Source organism: Macrobrachium rosenbergii, chromosome 41, assembly GCF_040412425.1.
Source record: "Macrobrachium rosenbergii isolate ZJJX-2024 chromosome 41, ASM4041242v1, whole genome shotgun sequence".
In the NCBI taxonomy this organism is placed as follows: domain Eukaryota; kingdom Metazoa; phylum Arthropoda; class Malacostraca; order Decapoda; family Palaemonidae; genus Macrobrachium; species Macrobrachium rosenbergii.
In genome coordinates, this window is record NC_089781.1 from 79145890 (window position 1) to 79161706 (window position 15817).

A 15817-nucleotide genomic window follows, 5' to 3' on the forward strand; every position below is an offset into this window, starting at 1 on the left:
GAGAACAGATCGTATTTTTCGTTATCAATTATTAAATATTGTAAAATTTTATTAATATTTAAAGAGTAAACTTATAAAATCACTATTTTTATACTTAAATCTTTTAAGGTCTCACAATAGATTTTCCTTGACGATCTACGTATTACTTACTTTGACCAATAAGAAGACCTGTTACAAACGCTTATGGCGAGTTGAGGAAAAGCAACCACTTGGCAGTTTCTGATTGGCTGAAAGAACTGCGTACAGTAATAATAATGGGTTAATATCTCATTTATTTTTTATTTAGTGTTACTTCCCTCTATCCTCTCCTCATTCCTTATTCCTTAAGCCACCATAGTCAAACCATATAGAAAGTGTAATTCTGTGCTTGGCAGGTAAGGAATATTAAAGGAAGACGTTTTGATTTAGGTCCGGATTTTAGGATGATAGAAGAGGATTAGACATTTAGGATCATTAATCAACTTTGTAATATTCTGTCCAAGGGCGCCCAGGTATGTTATTAAGCTATATTGTATGGATGACAAGTCTTGGGCTTTAGTGAAAATCATTTGTGTATGGTCTCCATGTTGCTTTCCACCAAATGTGGTGAAAAGTTGTGAAAGTTCATAGCCTACATAGATATCCCCATGCGAATCTGTTGAGTTATAAGTGTAGGGTAGGCAAAGTTCATAGCCTACATAGATATCCCCATGCGAATCTGTTGAGTTATGTGTAGGGTAGGCATTACCAAATTCGGGAATTTGGGTAAAGTGTATCATTCGGTTTCATAGAATAGGCAATCTCCTTATGGCTATTCCTGGGGACTAGCCTATTATATTTGTGTATTTTGGCCAGACTAGTGTCGATAACCCCAGAAGCCGTAAATAACCGTCATGGACACTAGAATGCTGATTGTCATGGACGATCTCATGAGAAGTGAATAGTCTAGAAATTAAGCCCAGCATAAGTTAGGCTGTATTTGATCTTTGCTAGGTGTGTAGGCCTATGCACTAGAAAATGAATGGAAGTTTCTTATAGGCTATACAGTTGGCATCGTATCATGCGAGTCCCACAGTTGTTAAAGGGTATAGGGTAATTTTAAGCCAGCTGTCCGCGGTGAGCTAGACTATGTCGATTGACGTTTTTGTTATTTTACTTGCTTTACAAGAATTTAAAGTAATATTTTGTCCCGGTTGTAACTAAACTGTGATTGATCTTTGAAGACTATACTTGTTTTGTTAAGCCGGCATTCCGCGGCAAGCACACCCCCACCTCCATAGCATAGCTATACGGCAAAATGTAAACCAGCAAACACCTCTAGAGTACGTTATGTTGGTATTTTTTAGGGTGTTTACTGGTGACAATTTTATATAATGGGGGTTTGCCGCGAATGCAACAGACCTACCCTGCGTTGAGGCATCAAGTCGAGTAGTCTTCAAAGGTCAATGACAGCTTAGTTACAGCCGGCTGACAAAATATTACTTCAAATTCTTATAAAGCAAAAATATAGAAAACGTCAATTGCCATAGTCAGCTCACCGCGAACAGCCGGGGCTTAGAATTACCTATATATAGGCAAGTGTATTGGCCCAGCCTACTTAGCCAGCAATTTTGAGGTACCTCAGTGCCTCTTCTTACAGAATTGGATAATTCTATATATTAGCTCTGCGCCTGTTTTTACCTTTCAGTTGGTTTTTTCTACACCTTTAGGGGTTCTGATACTGGCATTGCATCTGTTTGTCAGCCAAATGGAATGTTCCTTCGCTGTGTTTAGTACTGGCCCAGGGGAGGGGGTTGGGTACCCATATGTTAACAAGTTATTGCACTTAACGTACGGGATATGAACCGTTCGAAACATGTACCCATGCTCTGTTTTGTGAAGATCGCATATGGAAACCCCTTGTTGGATGGACTTCTGGGGTTAATTACAGGTTAATTACACTCAGGCGCCAAAAATTGAAGGTAAATTCTTAATTAGTAACCAAATAACTTTAGAAAAAGTCAGTTATATTGCTGTCGCGGCTGTGAAGCTACTATATAGTTCTACCCAGGATTGTTCCTAAGCTATGGTATGGCTTGGGATATATTATCCTTTTTTTTTTTTTTTATTAATTTGGCAGTTTGCCACCTAGGCTATAGTCTACTAGGCTTGAGTAATCAGCTGGGAATTTTTTTTAGGCATTTTACCTTCTTAACCGCAGTGCAATATTGAAATTTTTATGCTGTTCTCTTAACATTACTTCCCATAGGGCTGGCAGTAAACAGAGCACTTATAAAAGTGGTTGTGGTAGGCCTATTAAGGATAACATTAAAATTTTATTTTATGTAAACAAATTGAGAATTTTATTAATAAGGCATAAATCATGGCCAGAGGGTAACAGAAATTTGAATGCATTGGCTCTGCTTACTTTAGTCTCTGCTTATTTTAGTCTAATAGATGGTAGGATTTATTGTGAAAAGTTTTGGTTAGCCTACATTTTCTGGGACCTTTGGGGCTTCTATCTATCAGTCTAGATTTTGCCGCCATATACCGGCATGGGATTATGCATTTGGGGTTTGTGTTCTCAGCTTGATTAACTATTCTCTAGTACCAAATTCAGTAGGCTAATGCTAATCAAATGGGGAACTTTGAACTCTAAAAAGTACCCTAGGCCTGGTTTACTTTTTCTCATAATTTGTTTTGCTTTAGTATTGTACTAGGGCCTGATATTGGTTTTAGTTTGCAAGACTCCTTAATATGCTTAATTATGAAGAGCATACTAAAACCTATTGCAAATTTACTTATGCTAAACTCTGAAATTTTTGTCTTTTTGTCATTGTTGCAAGTGGGGCTCTTGATCAGAATTTCATCCCCAGGTTATTTATTATGGTAAGAATGGCTGCCAGAGGCCTATTTTGATTGTGTCGTGTTATATTTACTGTATATGCAAGTGTGGTTATGTTGGTAGTGCTGAAACCTGTTGGCTCTTACACTTAAGAGGTTTGGATATCGGCCTGTTGAAAAACTGACAGTGTTGTATTTAGACTTGACGCTTTGTTGCAGATTTTTTAATAACTCTCAAGCCGTAGTTCTGCTGTGAGCTCGACTATGGCAGTTGACGTTTTCCTATGTTATTTTACTTTACAAGAATTTGCTTTGTTGCAGACTTTTAACTCTCAAGCCCCGTGGATTCTGCTGTAACTATGGCAATTGACGTTTTCTATGTTATTTACTTGCTACAAGCAAGTAATATCCCTTCCAAGCAAGGACCCAGTGCCATGGGTTAGATTAGGTTAGACTGTATTCCTGTGTTGTTTTCCCCCCATTCAAAAACTGTTTCCCCACTGTGGTTCCCCCATATTTGTAGGATGGAAGGAGGATCCTGAATCTAAAACTTGATTTGCCACTAAAATGAATCAGCTATTCAAAGCTCACTAGGTGATTCTAAGCCGGCTGTCCGCGGTGAATTAGCCTATGGCAATTGATGTTTTCCTGTTGTTTTACCTGCTGAACAAGAATTTAAAATATTTTATTTTGGCGGTCGGCTGTAACTAAAATGTTATTGACGTTTGAAGGCTATACGACGGTACTGTGTCCCCTGCACCGACCTATACAGTTCAAAGGTAAATTACAGTTTAGCTACAGCCGGCCAGCAAAATATTACCTTAAGGGGATCGGCGGTTTTCCGACTTTTTTAACGACAGGTTGTTGATATATAGGGGGTTTGTTAAAGGATGTGTGGAACTTCTGGGGAAAAAATTTTTGTTCAGTGACCTTAGGTTTTGCTTGTGAGAGCATTTTCGCCAAAAAAATGGCCATTTCAAAATGCATCTCCTCCTTTGCTTTTTGGTTTTAGGGATGATTTGAACCACGTATAAAACGTGGACCTTCGATATAAAGCCGGGATTTTTGATTTTTCAATTATTTTTCGAGATATGAATTATTTACCATGAAATTTTCCGGAAAAATTACAAAAAAAAATTGCCAAAAATCAGAAACTCAAAATATTAAAATCCCCGGCTTTTTTAATCTACCATGTTTCCTCATATTACATATGAAATATCATTTAGATTGGTCAATACTAAAGGAGGAGATACATTTGAAGGTGAAAAACTTATGTTTTGAGAAACGGACCTTCAAAGTTTTAGTTACATAAAAAAGGTAAAAGGACTTCAAAGACTGTGTTACAATTAATTCTATGGTTTTAATTTTTTATTTTTGGATATTAATTAATGCAAAATGATTATAAATATTAGGTTCCTGGTCCCCTGTCTGATCTTGCTGCAGGTATTACTCTAAGGTATCATAGTTGCCTACTTTTTTATTAGTGTCTCGAATCCATCCCTTGCCAAATGGATCCTGGGAATTCCTAGAATTACTTTTCATTCTAATTAGGGATTCGTGATTCAGTAATTCATCAAGTCTTGCTTCACTTATTATTATGATCATTTTATTTTCAGGATCGTCTATAATATCAGCCTCCGAGCTACTGCTTTCTTTCTAAAATATCTTTGCCCTTTGGTAGTGAACAAATAAAGGCGTTTAGGGTGGATGTGGTTGGTCTCTGGTCAGCAGGGTGCTGCCCTGCGCCATTTGATGGAGGCGACAGCTCCTCTCTCTCGTCGCTCCATTTTCCCTACTTGGCACTAATTTCTTGAACTCTTTCTTCTACTTCTCACCTGGACTTTTCCACTTGGCTTTTCCGCATTCTAGAAGCATGAGCTCTTGGACCTTTTAGGCACAGTGAAAAAACAAAAACACATAAAATACAGAGTTCAGTCCAGGCTGGCAAGCGCATGAAAAACGTGTCGTCTAGCTTGGAAGTTTATAGGCAACTCCGAGCCGCAGTCGGCGTCATGGTATAGCGTGTGCGTTATCATGGCTAGGAATAACTAAAAAGGTGCCAGGTAGGACATTATTGACATTATACATTTCATTTCAAAGGAATTTTCGTAATATATATCATAAAAACTATACCAGACTAAATCATTTGCGCTACTGGTGTTTTATGGGTATATAGTTACTGTTACATTTTAGGCCATAACTAGAGAAATCGCAAATTTAGCATAATATTTCGTGGACACATTCTTGAACCCTACACGGGAAAGCTATAGAATTTTTTCACCAAATTGAATTTTTAAAGATTATTGGTTTTTTTAGGCAGCCGATCTTAAACTCTTGTAAAACAAGTAAAATAACACAGAAAAACGTCAACTGCCATAGTTAAGCTCGACTGGACACCATGCGAAGGTTTTGGTTAGGGCAAAGAAATGTCAACGGCAAAATATCATTTCTGCTTTCAGTTTTGGCATATCCTAACAGCGCTGCACTCCTTATCTGCATTTTGAATGATTCTTGGCAAGCTCGTATGCTCTGGCAAGAGGTAATGTACTTTAAATTGTTGTAATACAAGTAAAATAACACAAGAAAATGTTTAGGTCGCCACAGAACACTGGCTTAGAATTCTACTCTGTTGGACTGTTGGAGGCATCTGGTGATTGGCTCGTGGTCTTACTGGTGATTGGCTCGCCTGTAAGACCGCGCATGCATGATAAGGCCTGGAATCAGCAGTACTAGTAATGCATGAAAAGTGCCTTTGGAATGGCTCCTGCTGTCCATTTATTCGCCCCTTATTTTACACTTGTTTTTTGTGTTCCAGTTGACATATGTAACAGGGAACACAACAATGAGTGCCCAAACCATTTGCAAGTTATTTACCCCACCAAAAACCTTTAATCCCCAAAGTCCCCCCACCGTCAGCTATTCTCAAAAGTTCTTCTCCACCCAAAACCTCAATTTCCCAATGGGTCCCCCTTGCCGTGTTTACATTTCTAAGATAAATTACAGCTCAATTACAGTTGGCCGCCAAAATATAACCTTGAATTCTTGTGCAGCAGGTAAAAGTTCTATAGAAAAACGTCAACTGCCATAGCCTAGCTCGCCGTGGACAGCCTTCTTAGATCTACCGCCCACTAAAACATGAGCATTGGAAATTATATTTTTAAATATCTAACTTCCCTGGTAGTTACATATATATAGCTTTATCCCGCCGATTCGTCGCATAGAGCAGAAATTCAAAATTAGCGGCAATGTCTGATAGATGAGGTCAGGTGGCCATACCTGAAGCGCCTCTGAGTGGTAAGGAACCATTTTAATTGTCCCCAGAAATTCCCTGCCGTCGTTCTATCAGCACGTTGGAAATTTAAGCTCTACATTGGTTCTTTACTACAATTGGTGAGAAGTACCCATTACTTGTTTGGTTTTCGTTGATGGCTTTCGCTGATTTTGGATCTTCCCTGGATTTTCGTTTTTCATTGTTGGCCTATCTGTTCGGTTTTCTGGCTGTACAATTGTTCTTTGTACTTGCTTTTTCAAGATGGCTGACCCTGTTGTTAGAATGTGTGTTAGGGGATGCAGAACCGGCTTCCCCAAGGCTGCTCTTGATCCCCACACAGTTTATCAAATGCAGAGATCATGTGTGTGCATGATGATAGATGCAAAGGAGTGTATTTGTCAGAAAAAGTGGAGAGAGTATGATCGCTATGTGAGGCGATTGGAAAGGACAGAATTAGGAGAGCTAGATCTTCCAGTGTCCTTTCAGCTAGGTCTTCTGATAGTCAAGTCCTTTCCTTGTCTGATACTAATATTCCTGATCCTAACCCTAAAGGCTATAGTACGATCCTCCCAAGGAGTCGGGAGTAAGTAATCCGTCTTTAAAAGGATATAATGGCTGCTATTTCGGCCATAGGAGTTTTCTGTCACAATCCCTTTCTTCAGATAGGAAGTGATGTGGGGCAGTGCATAGTTTGCAACAAAGTTCGGTGACAGTGTTAGTGCAGTGGAGAGGTGCGTCCGCTCGTGTCTGTCACGCTCCTAGCCCTAGACCTCTTCCATGCTCCCCAACCCCTGGGAGAAGGGCGTCGACAGGCTAAGGGAGGTGAGGAGGCGTTGAACAGCGGACGTCCTCGAGTGATCCTGTTGGCGCATCCCAGGACGCTCCCCTCGCAGGGAAAGGCGAGATGAGGGCGTGTTCGTCTTCCTCGGATAGCGCAGGACCCCAGGCGTGGTTGGCGTCAATCACAAGAGTCTAGACCTATCAGAGACGTGGGTCCCTTACCGCTCCAACAACCCTCTTGCAGCAAATGGAGCTCTCCAGAGAGATTCCTGTCGGAAGAAAGGCGGGCGTTTCTGCGCCTAAACAGCGTAAGACGATAGCTAAATCAGAGGAAGAAGACGATCATGACTTCAGTTCACGCTTCTCCCTCCCCAGAATGGACGCGTGCAAGCTGCGTCACCACCTCTTCATCAAAGATCCCAGCTAGAGTCTCCAGTTGTGGAAGCTAGTGCAGTGCCATCTCCAGTTGTTTCCCAGCAGCAAGTGGCACCTTGCAAAGTTCTTGTCGGAAGTCAGCGGTCCCTTGCGTCTCTTTTGACTCTGCCACAGTTCGGGACTAGAAGAAAAACACAAGAAGGAATCTAAGGACGATCAACAGACCCAAGAAGAGGTAAGGCAGAATCAGAACAACAAAGACGCTAACAGCCAGCAAGGCGCCAAACCTTTCGGCAAGTTGCAGCGCTCATAGACGCCTTCCCGCAACAAGCCCACGAAAGTGGCGGAGGGAACAAGGATCGCCGGCTCCCTCGCAGCAAGTTGGACATGCGGCGTGACGACGCAAGCAGCACGATTCACACGTTCCCCCTCTCGTTCGACATCGGAAAAGCGGATCCTTTGGAAGAGATCTCGAAGAGGAAACTCAAGAAACTCATGCCGCTGATCTGAAAAGACTACTCCTTTTATGGACTTATTTCCTAATGATTTTCATCAGGCCGTGCCTGGAAAGTCCTCCTCCGCAATATTTGATGGGTAGACCCAGAAGTCTTCCTCATTCAAAAGACAGTGTTGGCCAAATCAGTGAAGAGAACCTTTTCGTTAATTGAATGATTGGATTTTGAAGAAGAAGGAACAAGGAAGGACAACTTTTCCTTTTCCCCGACAAGATTGGCTTCTAGATCCAGCGTGTGGTACGGCTGACTGAAGCTCGGTTTGGGGAGTTCCTGCCTCCTCCCAAGGGGACTTCTCCAGACTCGTTGACTCTTCACGGAGAACAGCCATGACTAAAGCCAAGGTTCTGTGGTCCACTTCGGAGTTGGATCATTTGCTGAAAGGTGTCTTCAGAACTATTGAAGTCTTCAGCTTGATGGACTGGACTCTTGCAGCTCTTGCAGATTTCAGATCAGAAGAAATGACACGCAAATGAACTTATTGCCTATCTCGATAAAGCTGTGAGGGACGGGTCGGTCAAACTTTCTGCCCTTTTCACAGCAGGTGTTATCAAAACGAGCTATGTTGTGTTCGTTCGTGTCTTCTGGGTGACTTTAGCTCAGAAATCCTGAACTGTTGTATGCTCATATCTAAACAGCTCTTCCCTTCAGAGCTGGTTAAGGACAGGCCTGCGCAACAATCAACGCAGATCTGATCAGGACTGCTAGGAAAGTTCTTCCGCAAACTTTTTAGCCAGGAAGGACAAGAAACTCCTCCTCGTGTCAGCCCTTTCGAGAGGAAGTCAGAGAATGGCTGCTGGAGGACAACTTCGTAAGAACCCCAGCAGCAGCAACCCAAAACCAAGAAATGATCACAACAACCTCCAGACACAAGTGGGAGCCAGGTTATCCCACTTTTGGCAAGAGTGGAGCCAAAGGGAGCGGACGTATGGACAGTCGAAGTTTTTGAAGGAAGGATACAAGATTCCTTCCTAAGGAAGCCCCTCTTTCACAAGAACCGTTAGAGTTGACAGCTACTTACTCGGGGAGCAGGCAGCAGCTCTTCAAGAACAGGTGACCCAGATGCTATCAAAGCAGCAATAGAAGAGGTAAAGGACCTCTCGTCAGTGGGTTTTTTCAACAGACTTTTCTGGTACCCAAGAACTCAGGGGGTTGAGACCAGTTCTGGGCGCAAGTCCACTGAACAAGAATATAAAAGCAAGTCAAGTTTGCCATGGAGACATCTCGTCAGTCCTAGCAGGCACCAGACAGGAAGACTGGATGGTTTCGACAGACCTACAGGACGCGTATTTTTCACGTACCAATTCACCCGAAATACAGAAAATATCTGAGGTTTGTGCATCTCGGGACAACCTATCAGTTCAGAGCACTTTGTTTTGGACTAAGCACGGCTCCTTACGTTTTCTCTCGAGTGGCATCGAACGTAGCTCACTGGTTACATCTAAAGGGATACAGATTTCGATGTACCTGGACGATTGGCTAATCAGAGCCAGATCGCTTAAGCAAAGTGTCTGGAGGATCTACAAGTTACAATGAATTTGACACCCAACAATTAGGTCTGGTAGTAAATCTAGCCAAATCGCAGCTAACGCCTTCACAGGACATCATCTACCTGGGGATGAGGATTCAGTCAGTGGTTTTTCAGGCTTTTCCAGCCTTTGAAACGCATTCTAGATTGCTTAGAAAAGGTGAAGCTCTTTCTAGGGAGATGGACCTGTTGGCGAGGAGTGGATGAGTCTGCTGGGGACCCTCTCCTCGATCGAACAATTCGTCTCCCTGGGAAGACTACATCTCGTCCACTTCAGTTCCATCTGTCAAGCTATTGGAAAAGAGGCCAAGATTTGGAGACGTGGATTCCGATCCCTCTGGGAATCAAAAAAACATTTGAGTTGGTGGAACGACCCTAAAAAAACTTTAATTAGGCCTCGAACTTCAACAAAGAACCCCGACCTAGTGTTGTATTCAGACGCATCGGACATGGGATGGGGTGCAACGCTGGGAAGGCGAGATCTCAGGTCTATGGGAAAACCATCAGAAGAAATGGCATATAAGCGTCAAGGAACTGGTGGCCATTCATCTTGCACTAGTCCACTTTCAGGAGAAGGTCCAGAACAAGATTGTACAGGTCAACGCAGACAACACCACAGCGTTGGCCTACATCAGGAAACAGGGTGGCACTCGTTAGTTTTCCCTTTACGAGGCAGCCAAAGATCTCCTGCTGTGGGCAGAAACGAACAACTTAACTCTGATCACCCGCTTCATAGAGGAGAGAAGAACGTCAGAACGGATCTTCTCAGCAGAGGAAGACAGGTTCTCACGACAAAATGGACCTTACATCACGATGTGTGCAACAGGCTTTGGAATCTGTGGGGAGAACCGTCAATAGACCTCTTTGCGACACAGAGAACTAAGAGGTTACCAGTCTACTGCTCTCCAGTCCCAGACCAGGAAGCAGTGGCGGTGGACGCTTCCTCATGAATTGGGAGGGACTAGACATGCACGCTTTTCCTCCATTCAAGATCCTAGACAGAGTCATGAAGAAGTTCAGAGAGTCGAACGACGCCCGCATGACCCTGATAGCTCCATTTTGGCCCATGGACCATGGATCATGCTGGAGGTGATGGAGTGGCTAGTAGACACCCCAGATCGTTACCTTGTCGGAACGATCTACTCAGACAACCACATATAGAGAGATACCATCAAAATCTCCTCGCTCTCAACCCTAACTGCCTTTTTCGACTATCGAAAAACTGGCAAGAGCGAAGGGCTTTTTCAGGAAGCTGCAGAGCCATCGCGAGAGCGAGGAGAACGTCCACACTCAAGGTGTACCAATCAAAGTGGGACGTATTCAGGGAATGGTGCAGGAAAAACAACATTTCCTCTTCCAGTACCTCTCTAACTCAACTGGCAGATTTTTCTTCTGCATTTGAAAACTAAAGGAAACCTAGCAGTATCTACCATCAAGGGATACCGCAGCATGCTTGCTTCGTCTTCCGTCATGCAGAAATATTGACGTGTCGGGGAGACAAGGACCTCACGGATCTCATAAGGTCCTTTGAGACAGTTAAGAGGAAGGACAACCCGACCCCTCTTGGAATTTGGACGTAGTCTAAAATTTTTAACCTCGAATAGGTTTGAACTCTCGACAAGGCTTCATGGAAGGATCTCACTAAGAGACCCTTTGGTAAAACTTTGGCTGCAGCCAGAGGGTAGGAGAACTACAAGCCTTTAGCAAGAAAGTAGGCTTCAATGGGGAAAATGCAGTCTGCTCACTTCAACTTGGTTTTCTCGCTAAAAAGCAGAACCCTTCTCAACCATGGCCCAGATCTTTTCCATACCAGGGCTGTCTCATTTAGTAGGACAGAAAAAAGAGAGGCCTTTGTCAATTAGGGCCCTAAAATTTTATCTACAAAGGACCAGAAACATGAGAGGTCAGACAGATCACCTCTGGTGCTCAGTGAAGAAACCTTCGTTACCCTTATCAAAGAATGCACTGGCGTTCTTTATCAAGGACTTAATAAGGAAGCTCACCAAGAATGTGACAAGAAAAGCTTTCCAATCCTCAAAGTCAAAGCGCACGAGGTAAGAGCTGGCAACTCGATGGCTTACAGACACAACAGGTCTATGAAATCGATTTGGGAAGCGACTTTTGGCGAAGCAAATCTATCTTCGCCAGATTGTTACCTGAAAAGAAGTACAGACCCAATATGAGGATTGCTGTTCCTGGTCAAATACGTTGCCTCCCGCGCCCGTGTAGTTGGAGAGGGTACTACTGCCTCTACCCTATAACTTTTTTTTTTTTTTTTTTTTTTTTTTTGTATTATACCCTTGCCTTTTTCTTGATTTGAACTCACAGGTTGTCTGTGAGAGTTGTTGCATCCTTCCACAGTCTGGGGTTGCAAGTCTAAGTTAGGTTTTATGGAGTGTGTTATTTAGTGATTTTTAGTGGGTCAGGTGGTCAGCTCTTTGTCCATGGCTATGCCAGGATAGCAAGGGTGGTGGTCTAGTCATGTTAAGGTTGAGGACCGTGTGACAGCCCCATAGAGACTTTCTACAGCCCCTGGATGGGTCGCTGGGTCTCTCAAGGAATGCAGGCGAATGAGGCAGGATAATTATGAAGCCAGCTTCTTATCAGGTAAGAACCAGAGTATGTTTACAGCTAATATTTAGTGTTTAGTAATTATACGAATTCCCCAGCAGTGTTTTGGTTCTGTAACCCACCACCAATGGTGTCAATCAGCTATATATGTAACTACCAGGAAGTTAGATATTTAAAAATGGTGTTTTCATTATAAAATAAGTTTTTAAATATACTTACCTCCAGTAGTTACATGCTATAAAGGTCCCTCCTCCTCCCCTCTGAGAACAGGGGCATGGAATTTCTTAGGACAATTGGGAATGGTTCTAATTACCTGGTAGAGGGCGCTCAGGTATGGCCACCTGACCATCTATCGGTGATGATTTTTGAATTTCTGCGTCGTGTATTTAATCGGCGGGATAAAGCTATATATATGTAACTACCAGGTAAGTATATTTAAAAACTTATTTTATAATGAAAATACCATTTTCAACTCCAGATACAATAATGGTATAAAGTAGAAATTTACTCAAATTTTAACATTAAACAAGGAAATGCAATTGATTAGTATGAAGTGGAGAGGAGAGCAGGGATCTTGGAAAGTTTTGACATACTACAAGATTTACATAATTTAACTGTTTGTAAATCTGAAACCACATATCTGTGAGCTCAATTGTTGTGAAGACCAGATTTTAGGTGTAATAATGAGTCAACTTCTATAAGTAGTTTTAGTAACTTGTGTACAATCAAGGTTAAGTGAAATTAATCTTTAACCATGAGTTAATTACTGGGTTACATTCTTACATAACCTAACCAAGGACCCTTTTAATTTATTAAAGGAAAGTGACATGACATACTTGGGTACAACCTAACCAGACGTAGGTTACCACATCCTGTCGTTTTAGTGGCACGCTGGACCTCCTCACCTGCATTATGTTTATTGCTTGCTTAAATGTTTTGTGACTATGTTGTGTGAGTAAAGGGTGCTCACTCAATACCATCAATTTGCATTTTCAGAATAATTTGTACGTAATAGAAATTAAGGGACAACAGGTGTTTTCTTGATGTATAGGATAAGTGAAACCATTATTAAACCAAATTAATGAATTAACTGTATTAAGCAGTGTAAATTTAACAGTATAGAAAATTATCTAATAAAAGTTTTGCTATTTTTATTCATACTTCTCTGGAACAATTGATTTTCTAGCATACAGTTCTAGCAAGGGAAAAATTGTAGGGACATCACATAATGTGCATAAACTGGATAATAAAAAAGATAAGTTCTAATTGGTTGTAGAAAGATGGACCTGTATTAGATTAAGCCAACCGTGTTTTGTCACAGGCTCTTTCATCTAGGGGTGCCCGTAACCAGAAATGTTACTATGATTAGATGGTGCAAAAAAAAAAAAAAAAATCGTGGGGTTTGTTTTATGGCTATGAGTGCCAGCATTACATTTTAGAGGTAGCCAAAGTAGTGAACAAAAAGTAGGAACTTTTAAATTCTCAGCAGCACATAATTCATTAAAGTAATGCAAGTGATATAAGGGTGGTAATTTTGGAGTTTTGTAGTAAGAAGGATAAGTGAGTACCGTGATAGGTTAAATACTTAGGCTGTAGATAAAGCTATTAATATTTTAAATGTCTTACAGGCTGTGGATAAAACTATTAATATTTTAAATGTCTTAAAGTCGTCTTGTTTCCAAGTTGTCCAGTAACTTTGCAAACCCTTAAAAAAGCTAGGTGCTCAAAGTGCATTAAGTACACAGTCTGTTATGTTCTTGTATTTTCTTATGTAATAGCTAGGCATCTTTTTATTCAAACTCAGTGTTGAGGTCCCTGATAATTCTTAGGCTGAGCAGTTTTTCCTTAGACTCCAACCAATTTTACTGTTGGATGAATCTTAATGTCAGGTACAAATGAATTCTTAGTTATGATTGAGGTTTTTGAATGTAAACAACTTAAAACAATAACTATCCAAATTTTAGCATACTAGAAGACATACTTTACAGTCTTGGGTACAACAAAAATCTCAAATCAGTTGCAAAACAATACTGAATAACCCTGCATTCTACTTGCAGACTCAGACTACAAGACCAGGAGCCCAAGTTACTTGTAAACCAGGCAGTAGTACAGATGAGAAGTAAACCCTCTTCAGTTTGAGAACATAGAGCAAAACCAATGTTAAGAACTAAAGGTAAGCTTTAACCACTTTGGTTGGTTAATTATAGGGATATATCCTAACCTAACTTGCATACCAAGGCCTACACAGGAAATCTCTCTCTCTCTCTCTCTCTCTCTCTCTCTCTCTCTCTCTCTCTCAGGGAAATCTCTCTCTCTCTCTCTCTCTCTCTCTCTCTCTCTAGGAAAGTCTCTCTTTACATCTCAGAATTTGTGCTGAGAAATTGAAAGCCCAACATAGTTGCTCTATCTTTCAGAATGCAAGGGAGAAATTTTGGAAGGAGGTCCCAAAGTATGCATAAACTGCAGAAGGAGAAAGGAAAGTTGCAATTAGATTGAGCTAGCCTTCTGCTGGCGCAGGTTCTTGCTCTTGAGGAGAGCCTGTAACCAGTGGATATCTTAGTAAGACTCAAGATCATAAATGGTATAGATTAAAAAAAAAAGTTAAACTGTTCAAGGCTTTGTTTTCTGAGTTGTAACATAACCTCACAGAGGTAGCTAAAGACTTGTTAAAGAACAAATATTAACTTAGAAATAGAAATAGGAAGAACAGCTCTCATACAGTAAATGGTTCTTGTTCTTGTTCATTCCCAACTTGCCTCCACTTTCCATTTGAAAAAATTCTTGCAAGCACTGATACAGTAATGCCTAATGATAGATTGGTGGTAGTTTTGGTTTTTCATAGTATGAAGGGTCACAGAATAATAGGTTATATACTAGTATCCATAATAAATTTCATAATCAATCAATTTGATTTTTCATTGTATGAAAGGTCACAGGATAATAGGTTATATACTAGTATCCATAATTTATGAAAGGTCACAGGATAATAGGTTATATACTAGTATCCATAATAAATTTCATAATCAGTCATAATTTTCTGTAAATTTGCAGACACCTTGTGAGAGAGTTTGGCGTTTGTACCATGTGCTGTACATAAATTTGTAGCCATAATGTAGGTTTTTTCTGTGATGTAATGGGTAGCTTTGTAATAAAAAAAATTAAAAAAAAACATGGTCTCGGAGTAAGGCCCCTGATATTTTTATTCATCTGTTTTTAATCCTCGCTGGATTTTTAAACTTGGGATATAAAGTGAATGTGGCAGCATTAAGGTACAAACTATTTCCTATTGCTCTGATCAAGCCTTAAGTGTAAAAAATTATTTTAGATTATCCAAATTTTGAGTAAAACAAAGAAGTAACCTGAATAACAAGCTTCAATGAAAATTGTATAATAACCTTTTAAAGGGACTTAAAATATTCAAGTATAGTCAGCTAAATGATTTTATGTATCACCTTCACTTCAAATGAAAAACCTCATTCTTGTCACAACTAAAACTTCTTTTAGTCTGCTTGCAAACATAATAGGATTGTCATTTTTATATGCAACCAGATGGTACCCCTGTTAGGGAGTCTGCTTCTTTCCTTAAATATGGAGTGAAAAGTTAACCACAAGAGTAGGTTAACTGCTGGGAAACATCCTAAACATCCTAACATAACTTAGATGCCAAGCCCCACGTGGAAGTTGCTAATCACTCCCTCATATGGTACTTTGATATATATCTGGTAACCTATCTTAGAACTCCCCTGACATATTATTGGGAAGTGTGGCATGATAGACACATTCTAACCCAGCTTAGGTTGCCATGTCATACTTGGTAAGGGCCTCTAGAAACCCCAACTTATTTTACATTGCTTACCTTCAATGTTTTTTGGTTCTTTGCATGTTACAAAAGAAGTTTGATTCGATCTTCACAGTTACTTTATATTTTTGGAATAATTAATTTAAATATATTTTTGGAATAATCGGTTTGAAGGTCCA

General features: G+C 40.7%; 1 long non-coding RNA gene across 2 annotated transcripts in view; it reads left to right on the forward strand.

Annotated features, from left to right (window-relative positions):
• The first annotated feature begins 271 nt into the window (after nt 1-271).
• Nucleotides 272-15817, forward strand: part of LOC136826912 (uncharacterized) — a 38858-nt gene continuing 23312 nt past the window's right edge. Inside the window, exons 1-2 of one of the 2 annotated variants that reach the window (XR_010849749.1) lie at nt 272-374; nt 13897-14012. This is a non-coding gene — a long non-coding RNA (uncharacterized lncRNA). Of the gene's footprint in view, nt 492-13896; nt 14013-15817 lie in introns of both variants that reach the window. The other variant, XR_010849750.1, reaches the window with a different exon arrangement.